Source organism: Schistocerca serialis, chromosome 3, assembly GCF_023864345.2.
Source record: "Schistocerca serialis cubense isolate TAMUIC-IGC-003099 chromosome 3, iqSchSeri2.2, whole genome shotgun sequence".
Classification (NCBI taxonomy): Eukaryota; Metazoa; Arthropoda; class Insecta; order Orthoptera; family Acrididae; genus Schistocerca; species Schistocerca serialis.
In genome coordinates, this window is record NC_064640.1 from 89,653,872 (window position 1) to 89,670,575 (window position 16,704).

General features: G+C 43.3%; 1 long non-coding RNA gene and 1 other non-coding gene across 2 annotated transcripts in view; one reads left to right on the forward strand and one right to left on the reverse strand.

Annotated features, from left to right (window-relative positions):
• LOC126471553 (uncharacterized) overlaps window positions 1-16,704 on the reverse strand; it is a 380,606-nt gene that overhangs the window by 337,706 nt on the left and 26,196 nt on the right. The gene's annotated exons all lie outside the window — the stretch shown is intronic.
• Trnaa-cgc (transfer RNA alanine (anticodon CGC)) lies at window positions 16,076-16,148 on the forward strand. The gene has a single exon. It is a non-coding gene; the product is annotated as a tRNA-Ala (tRNA).

The following is a 16,704-nucleotide window of genomic DNA, read 5'->3' on the forward strand; positions in this document are numbered from 1 at the left end:
GAGCTCTTTCTACCTGCAATGGAAAAATACACTTTGCATAGAAAAAGTACCACTCACTGGTCCAGATTCTCATTAAGTGTGAAGATGTGACACGATTTTAGAGGATTACGCTAACATCAGCAGTTATAAATTTATATCAAAGTCACAAGGCAGCACGAATGGAAGCAGATCATCTTCCATTCTTAGCAGTCATGAATAATTTATTTCAGTGACAATACATACTCATTGGGATACTGGTGTTAATAGTTCTGATTTTCTTAGCGTGAGGGGATACCCGTGACGCGTTTGGTTCTACTTCTGCTGAATTAGTGTGCTGATCGTGATCTTTGAACGTTTCCAAGCCACATTGACCTTATTCAAATTTCACTAGGACCTCGCTTCAGGCTCCAGTTTTTCGTGGGTGCATCGTCTGAGAGACTAAGGGTTTCTCACATTGAATATAATTTTTGATACTTACTGATCTTAATTTGACGTTGCATCTTACGATTTTGACCATTTTTCGTTGTTACCGTCCATGTCATTCCGTATGGTTAGAGGAACTATTGGAAAATGACTTAATGAAAGTTAGATGAAAACAGTTCGTCGCTGTTCCATTTTTGTGCGAGAAAATCTGAGTTTCATTGGCGAACTTCATCTACTTGTGCTGTTACCTTGATATGAACGCCGAGATTCCTTTGAGAGAAATAATTTCATCAAACTCTGTGATACATTAATCAAACATTAAGAACTGAACGAAGGACTTACTGTCCATGGATATCGATAGTTCAGAGAAGAATAGAACAAGTTTCTTTCGAGTGACTGTCCTCATTTGCGTTGTTAGAACGACCAGGAACGTCTTTAATTAATTATTTTTCAAGTAATAGTACGGGAAGGGCTTGCATTCTTCAGCACAATTGCCAGTGAAGATAGATAAAGGATAGCCAATAATAAATTGTAAACATTTCCAGATTTATAGGGATGTTTCTGGAACTGGATGCGTTCGACAAGACGGTTAGTGTTCAAACTATACGAAATGTGTTGAATGAGACTGACATGCATGGACGTTCTCCCAGAAAAAAGGCATACATATCGGAAATTAGCCGGCAGTAACGCTTGCAGTTTGCCAAGGATTACATCAGCAAGCCGATGGAGTTTTGGAACACTGTGATATTTAGAGACGAATCGAAGTTCAATGTGTTCGGATTTAATGCAAGAAAGAAAGTTTGGCGCAAGCCGTATTCGCACATCGACATCAAACACGGTGTGGGCGGTATCATAGTCTGGGGCTGTATGGCGGCGTCCGGCGTTGGAAATCTAGCTGTAATCCACGGTACAATGGATCATATGAGATACATCGACGTGTTGCGAGGTAATTTACACGCTAGTGCACAGACATTGGGCCTTACTGGGGTGTTCCATTTCCAGCAAGACAACGACCCAAAACATACCGCCATGAAAACCCGGGAGTGATTACTGTACAATGCCCCCAGTAGGGTTCTAACACCACCTCAGAGCCCTGATTTGAACGCCATTGAGAACCTGTGGGCTCATCTTGACACACAAGGCAGAAAAAGGCGTCCGTCCGGTAAAAACGACTTGGAGAAAGTGCTCCTGGAGGAAAGGTCGAAAATTACCCCTGGTATCACCCGGAATTTAATACAAAGCATTCCTAGGCGTTTACGTGCTGGTATGATGCTAAAGGGATGCACACTAGCTATTAGTAGGAGAATATCAATGAAGAAAACGAACACACTGTCCGACTCATACGCGTGTGCCAATACTTTTTTGGATGCAGAAGAGCGATGTTTATTTTCATAACACTGTATGTTACTTTTCGGACAGGTGATTTGGACATATTTGTAACTTATGTAATGTAAGGTGGCACGTGTCTGGGTTCTGTGCTGAAACATATGTTTCGTTTAACCTACAACCACTAAAATGTATCTTTGCCAATACTTTTTGGTGCGACTGTAAATACCTTCAGGAAATACGAGGGGCGTTCAGCAAGTAATACAACACTTTGTTTATGAAAGCAGGTTGGTTTTATTCAGGATTCCAATACACCATTTTATTACCCACTCTTTTGGTTGCAAAATCGTACTTATAATCTCCGTTCAATGCGACTGCTTTGTGCCACTTCACTGGAATGATCCGTAAGCCTGCATGCTACCACTTTACTAGTCGACGTGGAGCCAACGCCTTGCTGTATCAATAACCTCCCCATCATCAGCGTACTGCTTCCTGCGTAGTGCATCTTTCATTGGACCAAACAGATGGAAGTCGTAAGGTGTGAGATCAGGGTTGTAGGATGGGCGAGGAAGAACATTTCAATGAAGTTCTGAGAGCTCCTCCCGGGTACGCGAACTTGTGTGAGGCCTTGCGTAGTCACGGAGGAGGAGAAGGTTGTTTGCATTTTTGTGGAGACGCTCAAGTCGTTTCTTCAATTTCCTGGGGGTAGCATACTACACTTCAGAGTACATCGTTGCACCATGATGGAGCACAGCAAACAGAATAACCCCTTCAGAGCCCCGGAACACCGTCGCCGTGACTTTACCGGAACAAACAAACAATTAAAATAGCTTAAAAGAGGAAAGGCCGCTGAACCTGATGGGATATCAGTTCGATTTTACACAGAGTACGTGAAGGAACTTGTCCCCCTTCTTGCAGCGGTGTACCGTAGGTCTCTAGAAGAGCGTAGCATTCCAAAAGTTTGGAAAGGGGCACAGGTCATCCCCGTTTTCAAGAAGGGACGTCGAACAGATGTGCAGAACTATAGACCTATAGCTCTAACGTCGATCACTTGTAGAATTTTGGAACACGTATTATGTTCGAGTATAATGACTTTTCTGTAGACTATAAATCTACTCTGTAGGAATCAGCATGGGTTTGGAAGAAGATAATCGTGTGAAACCCAGCTCGCGCTATTCGTCCAAGAGACTCAGAGGGCCATAGAAACGGATTCCCAGGAGATGCCGTGCTTCTTGACTTCCTCAAGGAGTTTGATACAGTTCCCCACAGTCGTTTAATGAACAAAGTAAGAGCATATGGACTATCAGACTAATTGTGTGATTGGATTGAAGAGTTCCTAGATAACAGAACGCAGCATGTCAGGTATGGCGCAGGTGAGTTTCGTAGGGACCGTTGCTATTCACAATATATATATGACCTTGTGGATAACATCGGAAGTTCACTGAGGCTTTTGCGGATGATGCTGTAGTATATCGAGAGGTTGTAACAATGGAAAATTGTGCTGAAATGCAGTAGGATCTGCAACGAATTGACGCATGGTGCAGGGAATGGCAATTGAATCTCAATGTAGACAAGTGTAATGTGTTGCGAATACATAGAAAGAAAGATCCTTTATCATTTAGCTACAATATAGCAGGTCAGCAACTGGAAGCAGTTAATTCCATAAATTATCTGGGAGTAGGCATTAGGAGTGATTTAAAATGGAATAACCATATAAAATTAATCGTCGGTATAGAAGGTGCGAGACTGGGATTCATTGGAAGAATCCCAAGGAAATGCAAGACGAAAACGAAGGAAGCAGGTTACAGTACACTTGTTCGCCCACTGCTTGAATACTACTCATCGGTGTGGGATCCGTACCAGATAGGGTTGATAGAAGAGATAGAGAAGATCCAACGGCGAGCAGCGCGCTTCGTTGCAGGATCATTTAGCAATCGCGAAAGCGTTACGGAGATGACAGATAAACTCCAGTGGAAGACTCTGCAAGAGAGACGCTTAGTAGCTCGGTACGGGCTTTTGTTGAAGTTTCGAGAACATACCTTCACCGAGGAGTTAAGCAGAATATTGCTCCCTCCTACGTATACCTCGCGAAGAGACCATGAGGATAAAATCAGAGACATTAGAGCCCATACAGAGGCATACCGACAATCTTTCTTTCCACGAACAATACGAGACTGGAATAGAATGGAGAACCGATAGAGGTAATGAAAGTACCCTCCGCCACACATCGTCAGATGGCCTGCGGAGTATGGATGTATATGTAGATGTAGATGAGGGTGCAGCTTTGAACTTTTTCTTCAGATGGGAGGTGATGTGGCGTCACTCCATGGATTGCCGTTTTGTTTTCGGTGCGAAGTGATGAACCCATGTTTCATCGCTTTTGACGATGATCGACAAAAAATTGTCACGATGAGCCTCGTAACGCGGAAGCAATTCCGCACAAATGGTCCTTCGTTCCTCTTTATGGTGTTGTGTTAAGCGACGAAGAACTCAGCGGACACACGCCTTCGAGAACCTTAGCTGGTAGATGAGCGTGTCAGACCCACCAATAGATTCGTCCAGTTGAAAAGCAAGGTGTTTAATTGTGATCAACTCGAATGAGAGTGTCCGCACGTTCCAGCATTGCTGAAGTCACAATTGTGTGCGGCCGGCCGGCACTCAGGTGATCGGACAGGTTTGTGCGACCTTGTTGCGATGGTTACAGACGTCCTGTCCAACGATTCACCGTGCTTTTTTTCTCTGCCTGATCGCCACAGACATTCTGCAAGCGCCTATGAATATCTGCGATGCTCTAGTTTTCCACCAAAGCAAACTCGATGACAGCTCTCCGCTTGGAACGCACCTCCGTTGCAGACGCCATGTTGAAGGTTACGTATAGCGTCACCACCTATCGGAACTTCATTAAACTACAGGTACTGAAGCAGGAATATTCCACGCTGTCTCACAACAATGCCGCATTTTTCCACCGAAATTGGCTGAGGAAATAAATGTGTTGCATTACTTATTGAGTGTCCCTATACGATTACTTCCTAACAGTAGATTTACATTAGATGTTAACAAATTCTTATTTTTAAAAAATGCTGTTCTTGTAATTACCAGTCTGTATTTGACATCCTCTCTACGTTCGTTATTTTTCTGGCCACTTACTAGTTCTCTATATTATGGCTAGTAAGATTCACATCAGCCATTACTGTAAAGACAGCACTCTCTAAAAGATAAATTACGTGACTAATAAGAAAGACCACATAAATCGAACTGCTTGCCTCTACATTCCGTGTAGGCCTTTCTGCCTGCCTACGGATCGTTGCTTCGTTCCTGGGATCAGGCATCACTGAATCGAAGTATTGGAAGAAGTAACGTTAAAAGTTAATGTCCGTCGACAACAAGGTAATCCAGACGGATCTCTACACACTGGAGTTGCATTCGGGAGGACGACGGTTCAATCCCGCCTCCAGCCATCCTGATTTAGGTTTTCCGTGATTTCCCTAAATCGTTTCAGGCAAATGCCGGGATGATTCCTTTGAGAGGGCACGGCCGATTTCCTTCCCAATCCTTCCCTAACCCGAACTTGCGCTCCGTCTCTAATGACCTCGTTGTCGACGGGACGTTAAACACTAACCACCACCACCACGGATCTATAACTCGAACTGGACGAAGATGAATACGGAGTATCTAAATTGGCCGTGGCCTTGTTTTAAAAAACTATATCGGCATTTGAAAAGAAAAGCACAGAAAAAAAACAAATCACAATGGCCGAAATGAAGTGATCTGCGCTTCACTGAAATACGATGCGTCCAGTTACAGCAGTTCTGTGCCACATTGCTCGATGGAAATAATGGAATCTCGTGGTTTCAGTATTCTAATGTTTCTGTCTTTAATATTGGCTTACGGAATGCGAACTGAGACTTCTCCCTTAAGAAGCTCCTCAGTTCTGCTTAATGAGATTTTGTGCATTCTTCTTCAGTTCGCTTGCCAAGGAAAGAATATCTGTGCAACAGTGAGATACGCTGACCTCTCATCCACGCGATGGCCGACGCAGCTAATCTTTCACGCCTCAAAATTTGAGCATTTGTCGGGGAAATGGCGAGAAACGGCAGCAACCAGTCATATTTCTCATATATAAACATTAATTTACGTATACATCACTGCTACGTGATTTTTTTCGTATTGTTAAAGATAGGGAAACCTGTCAACAGTCAAATGGTTGGTTTGAACACATCAAGCGTCGTCCTATAACAGATGGTATGTCGTCGTCTTCCTCAGACCTTTGAACTGACTTAATCAACCATTTATGGGGAGACATATATCTTAACTGACAAACATTTCCATAGGTAAAATTAAATAGTCACCCGTTTATAAAAAACCAGTAACGACCGATTATCGAACCCCAGCCCTGTATCTTCGTTTTCTGGCACTTGATCACTGAGCCACCGAACCCTTTTCTTTCTTATAAGTTACGTAATTATCTTTTAGAGAGTGCTGTCTTAACAGCAATGGCTGGTGTGAATCTTTCTAGCCATCATATACAGAATCAGCAAGTCAGCTTTGGAGCTCTGTGGTTATGACGAATTGTTTAATTCCATTAGCAGTTTCAAACATGAAAGGTTCGCCTCCATATGTCTCGCTGTAGAAATCCACACAACTTGAAAGTAATATGTTTTGCCGGCCAGAGTGGCCGACCGGTTCTAGGCGCTACAGTCAGGAACCGCGCGACCGTTACGGTCGCAGGTTCGAATCCTGCCTCGGGCATGGATGTGTGTGATGTCCTTAGGTAAGTTAGGTTTAAGTAGTTCTAAGTTCTATGCGATTGATGACCTCAGAAGTTAAGTCCCATAGTGCTCAGAGCCATTTGAACCATTTTATAATATGTTTGCTCTGCTGAATTAGGTACGAAAGATAGATTGTTGGTAATCTCAGTAATAGCATTATAAATCAATTACTGTCATCACAGCATTTGATGATAAAATCACAGAAACTCTCACTCGCCTGGATAACCTTGCGGCGGCCATGGTGGCCGAGCGGTTCTAGGCGCTTCAGTCCCGAACCGCACGACTGCTACGGTCGCAGGTTCGAATCCTGCCTCGGGCATGGACGTGTGTGATGTCCTTAGGTTAGTTAGGTTTAAGTAGTTCGAAGTTCTAGGGGACTGATGACCTCAGATGTTAAGTCCCATAGTGCTCAGAGCCATTTGAACCATTTGATAACCGCGCGTGTTAAAGCGCTCACTTCCTCGACGATTAACGACGAGATCTGGTGTGCCGGCTAGTCTGGATGTGGGTTTTAGGCGGTTTCCCGCACCCAACTGGGTGAATACCGGGCTGCATCCACGTCTCGTCTCCGATACACGCAACGGAAACACTTAGAATAGATTCTCACACTTCTACGTAGAATTTACTCTAGACGCAGACAAGTGGGATACAACGATTTCGTCCTGGCAAGTGAATAGGAGACTGATGACAGTGGGTGTTTGGTCTCCTTGCACTCATAATCATCGGGATCAGCAGCAACAAAACCTCTCAGTCTTGCACACAATTGGTTATACAAGGTGTCCGGAAATTCCCGTTACAGGCTTCTAGCACCTGTAGAGCGGAGTCAGTACATAATATTTTGATTAAAAAACCATATGCTGCAGACGCTTGAAAACATGTTTCCTAGGTAAGTACGCAACAGGATAGTCATGAGTGGGCGGAAGGAAGGTTACGTCGGATTGGCTGATCTCATTTGAAGTCTTTCCTGCCTCTCTGACCTGGTTAGAGCCTCATTCACGTATCTGTGAGTGTTAGAGCAACATGGTTGAGTACACGTCGACGTGACCTTCTGAATGGCGAATCTCACGGTAATGGAAGAGCTGCTCGTCGCCTTTATCAAGATCGTTCTCCACAACGTCCGACTCCATCATATACACTTTTCGCCACAATTACGCAAAGGCTTCGAGAAAGTGGTTGATGTGTTCGAAGGACACGCTGCACGCTGGCACTGGAAGAGGTCGTGTTGTGTCACGTTGAAGAGAACCACTCAACGAGTACACGAGCAGTTTCTTTGCCTATAAAACATGAGATATACTGCGTCACGGCTAATCAATTACTTGTACAAATAGTCGCGTTACCAGCATTTTTTGCCGGCCGTTGTGGCCGAGCGGTTCTAGGCGCTTCAGTCTGGAACCGCGCGACCGCAATGGTCGGAGGTTCGAATTCTGCCTCGGGCATGGATGTGTGTGATGTCCTTAGGTTAGTTAGGTTTCAGTAGTTCTAAGTTCTAGGGGACTGATGACCTCAGCTGCTAAGTCCCATAGTGCTCAGAGCCATTTGAGCCATTTGAATCAGCATTTTTTCAAATGGTTGTAGCACGGAAACGGTATATTTTCGGACATGGGTTCCAATTAAAAATATTATTTACTTTTTCGCCTCTACACTTCCTAGAATATCGTAACGGGAATTTCCGGACACTCTGTATGTGATGCACAACACTTACTTTCCGATTTGTTACAAGTTAATCGGAATGTCTTTTTGCTGAAATGTTTGAGCGAAGCAAAAAAAAAAAGACGCCGTAGTAATTATGCAATGGATTTTGTCCGAGTTTTGATAGCCAAACGACGAGTGGGAAACAGACATATGGGTTATCGAGTTGACAAGAGTGAGGTACAGTTTGGAAAAACAAGGGTTGAATGCTTGAATTAAGAGAAACTTCATCAGTAATTTGAGGGATAATTACACAATGGATGTTTGACTGAATTTTTATAGTCAAACGGAGAGTATGAAATGGAGAAATGGAGTATCAGACTGACCTGTATGAGGCCTTCTTAAAAAAAAAAATTAAAATAAAAGTTTTGAACGCTTGAAAGTAACTAGAGTAATTAAGGAAACTGTAATTATCGATTTGAAGGAAGTTGATATATTTTACAAAATCTGCTACGAGCTATGTTAGTCAGGTGTCAAAAAATGCATGTCATAAAGGCCCAGCTATTTTGCATATAAATAGTTACACTGGTGTAACATTTAACTGTCAATAAAGAAATTTGAATTTAAAAAATTTGAAAAAGATTCGGTTACATATTTTGTGAAATGATTTGTCTAAAGTGAGAAATAAAATAGGTTAGAGAAACATTTGACGCACCTTGCTCGAAATCATGTACAGAAAACGAGGTGCGGGTTAAGAATTTAAGGTTCAATGTTTAACTTACAGTCTTAGAATTTTAAAGAGTACTAGAGGTAATCCGGTGGATTATGTAGACCGTGAGGTCTCATCTGCTGTACATGATTTAGAGTGTCACTAAAAGGCGAGCCACATGTTTCTCTAATACATTTTATTTCTTACTTTTAGATAAATCATGACACAGGCATTTGTCAGATTTTTCAGTTGTTTTATCCATCTACTACTGTCAGTCGCAGTTTTCCGGGGACAAGGGAACAGAACGCAACTTTTCATCTAATTATGACTCTTTAGTGTCTAAATGCGTCAGAGTAGTTACAGACAGGTCGTATAGCGATTAGTGTTTAAAGTTCTCAGTTAAATTCCGACAGTACGTCTCTGATCCACCTAACGCTCATTCGAAAGGCACTTTTCTAGTTTCCGTCTAGTTCCTCGCTGAACACCGCCAATGAGTGTTCTATTGAATTGGTTAACATTCTCCTAACTCAGATGATTAATCTGCTAAATTTTTGTTAACCTAGAGTGATTGCATTAACTAATGCACTGATGGATTAGTAGAAGAAGGTGCGAAGTTTATCCTGTGTTTGATTTCACATTCATAACCGAAGAAATATAATCAGCAGAAGAAATCTTAAAAGCCATCTCAGTCATCATCAACGATGGCAAAACATTTCGCCTTTCAGTGGGGTACTTTGTGCTCATACGCGGTGAATCTCTTCTGGAGGCGATTTATTAAATTTATGTTGGCTCTCAGCCAAGCTCCAAAATTGCGGAACGTTGTTATTCCCGCCATTTCACAGTGTTTTGCATTTATACAGTCTGATAATTTATTTCGTTTAACTAGATACGCAGCCTGCTCAACACTTGGAAGAAAATAGGGTAGATTTACTGAAGTGTTCTACTCAAAGCCCTTATCTGAATACCATGAAACGTTTAGGTGGCTAGAGCGTCGATTACGTGTCAGATCCAATAATAACAAATTCACCAACAAATATTCCCCACGAGGAACGGCAATTAATGGAACATTAATATTAAATGCTGTAATAGGAGCGAAATGAAGTTCTAGATGGCTGGAGTCCGAAAAGTACATTGATTGTTGTCCGGGTATTTCCCAGCACAGAGTAAGTGATGCAGAAACATAGCACTTGACACAATTGTGCAGGAACCACATTGTATATTCATTAATTTAAGATCAAAACAAAATCACGGAGCGTTTACAAAGAAATAAATATATCTGTGCTGCTTTTATTCCAAAAAGTACAGGGGTAAAAGATCTGTACATGTTCATAAGCTACAAAATACAGTAAATTCTCATTACTGTTATGGTACTCACTTGTTGACTGGCGAGTCTTATTTGTGGCAACTGTGAACTCTTACTTTCACAAGGAACGATTTTGCAAGGCTTTGAATAGCGGTTTGTCTATCTGTTTCGGTTGAGATGTTGAACATTACAACACGAAAAGATGACACGATTCAGTCAATAATACACTGTGATTGTAGCCATAGAAGTTCCGTTTTTCGGACAGAAAGGTCTTGGGTCCAATACCCAGTTATCAAACTGGACAAAACTGTCCTGGAGTTGTGATCCCTCTCACAACTTGTCGCTGGAGGGAACTACATTACGCAGACCCCACCCGACCTTTCGACGAAAATGTCGAAGGTCACTGGAACGATTGCTTCGATCCACACCTTATGTAGCTTAATGAACGTGCCTACACTGATAAGCGTGGGCCTTTAACCAGTATCATTTCGTACAGCCGCTCACAGAACGAAGTGTAGCTGCCCTATTCTCCATATGAAGGAAACAGACACAGCTCCAGCAGTTTTCTGCGACTATGTAAACCAAAATATTTTTGTCTCATAAATAACAAATATTTACGTCGATACATAGTACTCATTTCCCGGTGCGCGATGTGCGATTCTTGGTACGAAACCCACTTGCCCATTTTCGTATCCACTCAAGAAAGGGGTATAATAAAACGACTGTTTATAGACCTTATTCTCTTGATTTTATAGTACGGTGAAGGATATAATGGGGAAAATTTAATATTTTTACTGTCTGTTTCCAAAATTGGCGGGAACTTCTCGTTACAGGTATATCGTCTCTCTTCAGTTTACCAAGTAAACTCTGAACATAGTGATGACAGTATTATGACGGATTAAGCTGGCCTATTCATATGTGATAGCATCATTTTTTAGTCCATAAACCTCTAGATTTATTTGATTCAGTAGATATCCGGCAGGTTCTAATAGCATTCGAGAACTGGCCTCACCGGGGCTTAATACTGTTTGCTGCACATACAGACTTTGCCGTGATGATGACACAAACTTTAAGAGATGATAGAGCATGGTAAAGGCATCAACTTGAAACGGAAAATCTTGATCCGGAAACGACTGAATCTATAGCTTTAAGCGCAAATAATAAAATTGAAAATTTGCTGCCGGTTTGCAGCGATAGACCAAGTAGTCCAACTAGATACATTTTTTTAAATAATTTTTGTATCTGCACAACTTTAACTAAGTGCTAGCTCATAACAACGGCTGAAACTGGGGTCCCTCAGCTTTTATGTTGCCTTGCTGGAACAATCTCGGGATCGTTCGAACAATATCACAGGCAGCAAGAAGTCTTGTCTTGTCCCTTCAGTGTCGACAGGTGTCTCGTACACAGGACTTTTCACATGACTCCACAATAAGAAATAAAACTTGGTCAGATCGAGTAAACGATTTGGCCATGAGATAGTACCTCCTCTCTCTATCCACATTTCAGGGAACGCCTGACGAAGGTGTTCACGAGGAAGATGTGCAAAATGAGCTGGGGCTCCATGTTATGAGAGCACGTGATATATCTTCCAGCAAGACAGGAAGTATGCATCTCAGTAACAGTTTAGATAGTTCTAGTTAATCGGGAAGTACGGTGCAAATCTGTGCTTGCTCTTTTCAGCTGTAGTGTCTGTATGAAGTACGGACAAGAGCACTGTCTGTGAGCTTCCTTATGTCTTCTTCTAAAATAGAGACACCGTACCGTAACTGGTTTCCCCTACACTGTCAACTTTTCTAGAGCTGTTCCCACACTCCTCTCTTTGCAACATGAACTAATGTTACCAGTTTCGCCTTTTCCTTAAACAGTCATTGGTGCGTTTCCGGAAGAGTAAGCTACTGTACGTGCCAGAATTTTTCATTCTATAATCCTCCGTTAATATGTAGACACATCACCATACATCGAAACCAAACATTATAGTCCTCCTCATGAATCGCTTGCACATCTGTCTTTGTCCTGAGGCCATATGAACTGAATGGAATGGCAAAAGTAATGAACAATGCAGTGTCCAATTCCTAAGATACCCCGAACTTCATTGGTGGGTACGAGGCTTCCTATTTCTCAAGCTACGTGCTCAAGCTTTGTTCCCACAGCCATCCTTTACAGCGCAAACGTAACACTAAAAATAAGAGACGTTCTTTACAGAAATTATCTCTACAGAATAATGTAGTTTATCTGTGGTATAATAACGTCGGAGGCGACGGCCACACCACTGGATTCCTGTCGATACAGCAAAGTTGGGTTTCTGCGTTTCCAGCGTAATTACGATTGCGCATCAATAAACCGCGCGACGCCATAATAATTTAGATAGTATGATAAGGATTACGAATATTTTTGTGTGCAATCCAAATTATGAGAGCGAAACGTGAAACTCCGTTCATTTGCGTGGTCGAAATTCTTTACAAGCTGAAACCGTAAACGAAAACGTCTTCATAGAGACAGATATTTGATAACGAGGATAATTAGGATGTTGTGTTGGACATCAGCTAGACAAATGACTCAAATGCGTTAACTGCCAATTAGCGCCGAAGAGCTGACGTGAAATGGAGAACTCAGTTTCCTTAACTGGGTCGCCATATTTCGGTGGACATAACTTATTTTCTTAAGAGATTGCTGAAAAAAAAATGACAACTGCTCTTCATCTTGACTTCTTCCCTTATTACACAACGTCACAATATGAGCTCTTTCATCGTTGAGCAAACAGAAAATAATTAGAGATTACAGAACACCAACATCGAAGAATTTCTGTATAGAAAAGCCATTATGCATCACGTTAACTCACCTGGGATAAAGCGTAGGAGCCCACAGAAAAACTGTTCAGATAAACGTATTGCACTACCTGCATATCTGTCAACGTGGGTGAGCTTAAATTCTAGGGGAGCAGGGAATGAAATCCAAGACTCAAGAAACGAAAAAATAGCATTACTGTCAAATAGAAACGAATCAAACCAAATAAATGCCGCGAAAATCTGCTGCTCAGGTCTGTTCCATTGTTGGAAGGCGGCGCACTTGGCTGGACTCACACAGTGTGTGGTGAGATTTACTGAGAGGAGACACAGCAGGCTGTCACTGGCCCCACAAGGAAACATCACCAACTTGAATTCATATTTTTAGGAGAAAAAAGCAATTTTTCAAGATATCAGCCCCAGAAATCGGTCCCGCGAGATGATTTGGGCTATAATTCTGACTTCACGTAGTTCTGATCTTCTGAATTTACAGCTTTTAAACTTCACGAGCACCGGTTATCTGCCACTCGCTCCGCCCCACAACCGTCGCCTAATGTCCGAGCGCCACGTACTGTGCAGCGGAGTGACAACCAGAGCCCTCCAATTATCGGGAGAGCGAAGAGGACGGGGAAGGGTATCACCTCTGCCCAACGTATTTTGAAATCTTGTTCAATATCACATTTTATTTTACGCGAAAAAGAGGTAATTAATGTAAGTACGTAATATCCCAACTAAGGGCACAGATGCTTTCAATACTGTTTTAACAATATTCTCATATACACTATGTGATCAAAAGGCACGAAATTGGATTTCGAAAACACCCCGGAGGTGTTCTATAGGATTCAGGTCAGGACTCTGTGCAGGCCAGTCCATTACAGTGATGTTATTGTCGTGTAACCAAAAATGGCTCTGAGCACTATGGGACTTAACTTCTGAGGTCATCAGTCCCATAGAACTTAGAACTACTTAAACCTAACTAACCTAAGGACATCACACACATCCATGCCCGAGGCAGGATTCGAACTTGCGACCGTAGCGGTCGCGCGGTTCCAGACTGCAGCGCCTAAAACTGCTCGGCCACTCCGGCCGACGTCGTGTAACCACTCCGCCACAGGCCGTGCATTGTGAACAGGTGCTCTATCGCATTGAAAGATGCAATTGCCATCCCAGAATTGATCTTCAGCAGTGGGGAGCAAGAAGGTGCTTAAAACATCAATGTAGGCCTATGCTGTGATAGTGCCACACAAAACAACAAGAGGTTCAAGCCCCCGCCATGAAAAACACGACCACACCGTAACACCACTGCCTCCGAATTTTACTGCTGGCACTACACACGCTGGCAGATGACGTTCACCTGGCATTCACCTTACCCACACCCTGTCATCGGATCGCTACATTGTGTACTGTGATTCGTCAGCCCACACATCGTTTTGCCACTGTTCAATCGTCCAATTTTTACGCTCCTTACACCAAGCAATGCGTCCTTTGGCATTTATCCGCTTGATGTGTGGCATATGAGCAGCCGCTCGACCATGAAATCTAAAGTTTCTCACCTCCCGCCTAACTGTCATAGTACTTGCAGTGGATCCTGATGCAGTTTGGAATTCCTATGTCTGCCTATTACACATAACTACCCTCTGCAACTGTCGACGGTCGCTGTCAGTCAACACTCGAGGTCGGCCTGTACGCTTTTGTGCTGTACGTGCCCCTTCACGTTTTCACTTCACTGTCACATCGGAAACAGTGCACCTAGGGATGTTTAGGAGCTTCGAAATCTCGCGTACAGACGTATGACACAAGTGACACCCAGTCACCTGACCAAGTTCGAAGTCCGTGAATTCGCGGAGCGCCCAATTCTGCTCTCCCACGATGTCTAATGAGTACTGATGTCACTGATATGGAGTACCTGGCAATAGGTGGCAGCGCAATACACCTAATATGAAAAACGTATGTTTTTGTGGGTGTCCGGATACTTTTGATCACATTGTGTAGGTATTCTGCAGTTGCTATTTAATCATGCCAATCATGCTAAAGAACAGCGCAATTTCTGAAAATGTGCTTCACATAAACAAACCAAAGAAAATAACGCACAACAGCCATGTCAATAATTAAACAGTGCTACACTACTTCTTTAATGACACACTCATTCACTTCATTCATTTACACTGCTTTTGTGAGTCGCTAAATAAAAAGGTTTAAAGCAAAGAGATCTCTGGCACCAGCTACAGATTAGAAGCCTTGCACTTTGACACAATAAGCAAAACATACTACCATTGTCAAAATATTATTTCACTGGATGTTCAAAGTAACGTAACTGATCACTGGTGTAGCCGCTTCGATATCAAGTGTACTCGAATATCGGCCGAAATCCTGATGCACATACACGGTCCAATCACATTAATGTGATCACCGCCCATGTTTGATGTCAACGTGCAGTAACCACTCACAGACGGCAGGTGGCAGCACTAGCAGTGGAGGATATATAAAACTTGTCGGGGGACGCAGAAAATAGTGCAGTCGTCGTCGTAATGCGGAAACGGTGCGAATTATCTGACCTCTAAAAGGGCATCATCATTGGCTTGCGGGACAAGGGTGGAAACATTCCCGAAACGGCCTAGTATGTAAACTATTCGCGTGCCGCCATGGTTAAAGTATACCATTCGTGGCAAAATGGCGCTGTCTTAAACGGGCGCCGAGGCAACTGTGACGCGTAGCGGGCTGCGGAAATGCGTATGGGCGAATACATTTACAAACGTTGAGCAGCTGACCGCCCAGATGAATCAAGGGGCTACAAACAGTCTCTTCACAACTATCGTTCAGCGAACGTTGTTGCGTATGCATCCACGCTTACTGTTGTTCATCTGCGACAAAGGCTGGAATTTCCATGCCAACACCGCGAATGGACGGACGACCACTAGTAGGTGCTCTTTCCAGATGAATCACGTTTTATGCTCCATCAGGCAGATGGCCGTTGGCGCGTCCTGTCCTGCAACAGTCATCAGATAGGTCCAGACAGGAGGCAGGAGCGTTATGGTCTGGGGAATGTTTTCGTGGCATTACCTGGGTGATCTCGTCATTCCGGAAGTGACAATGGATCAACACACATACATATCTATGCTTGTGGGCCATGTCCATCCCTACATGCAGTTTACCGAGCGAGGTGGCGCAGTGGTTAGCACACTGGACTCGCATTCCAGAGGACGACGGTTCAATCCCGTCTCCGGCCATCCTGATTTAGGTTTTCCGTGATTTCCCTAAATCGTTTCAGGCAAATGTCGGGATGGTTCCTTTGAAAGGGCACGGCCGATTTCCTTCCCAATCCTTCCCTAACCCGAGCTTGCGCTCCGTCTCTAATGACCTCGTTGTCGACGGGACGTTAAACACTAACCACCACCACCACTACATGCAGTTTATTTTCTTCTTGGCACGATGACATCTACCAACAGGACACTGCAATGTGTCACACAGTTCGCAGTGTATGTGCGTGGATCGAAGAGCACCAGGATGAGGTTACCGTGTTCCCGTAGCCACCAGACTCATCGGGTTTAAACCAAATGGAGAATCTATGGAGCCACATAGATCGGGCTATTCGCGCAGTGGATCCTCAACCGAGAAATCTAGCGCAGCTGGCCACGGCACTTGCGTCAGAATGGCTCCCGGTACATTCCAGAAACTTACTTGCTCTCTTCCTGCACGTCCGCGCTGCAAAAGGTGGTTATTCAGGTTTTAACAAGTGGTCAGATTAGTGTGACTGGATCGTGTAAGTGTCTGTAAAGAAGAGAA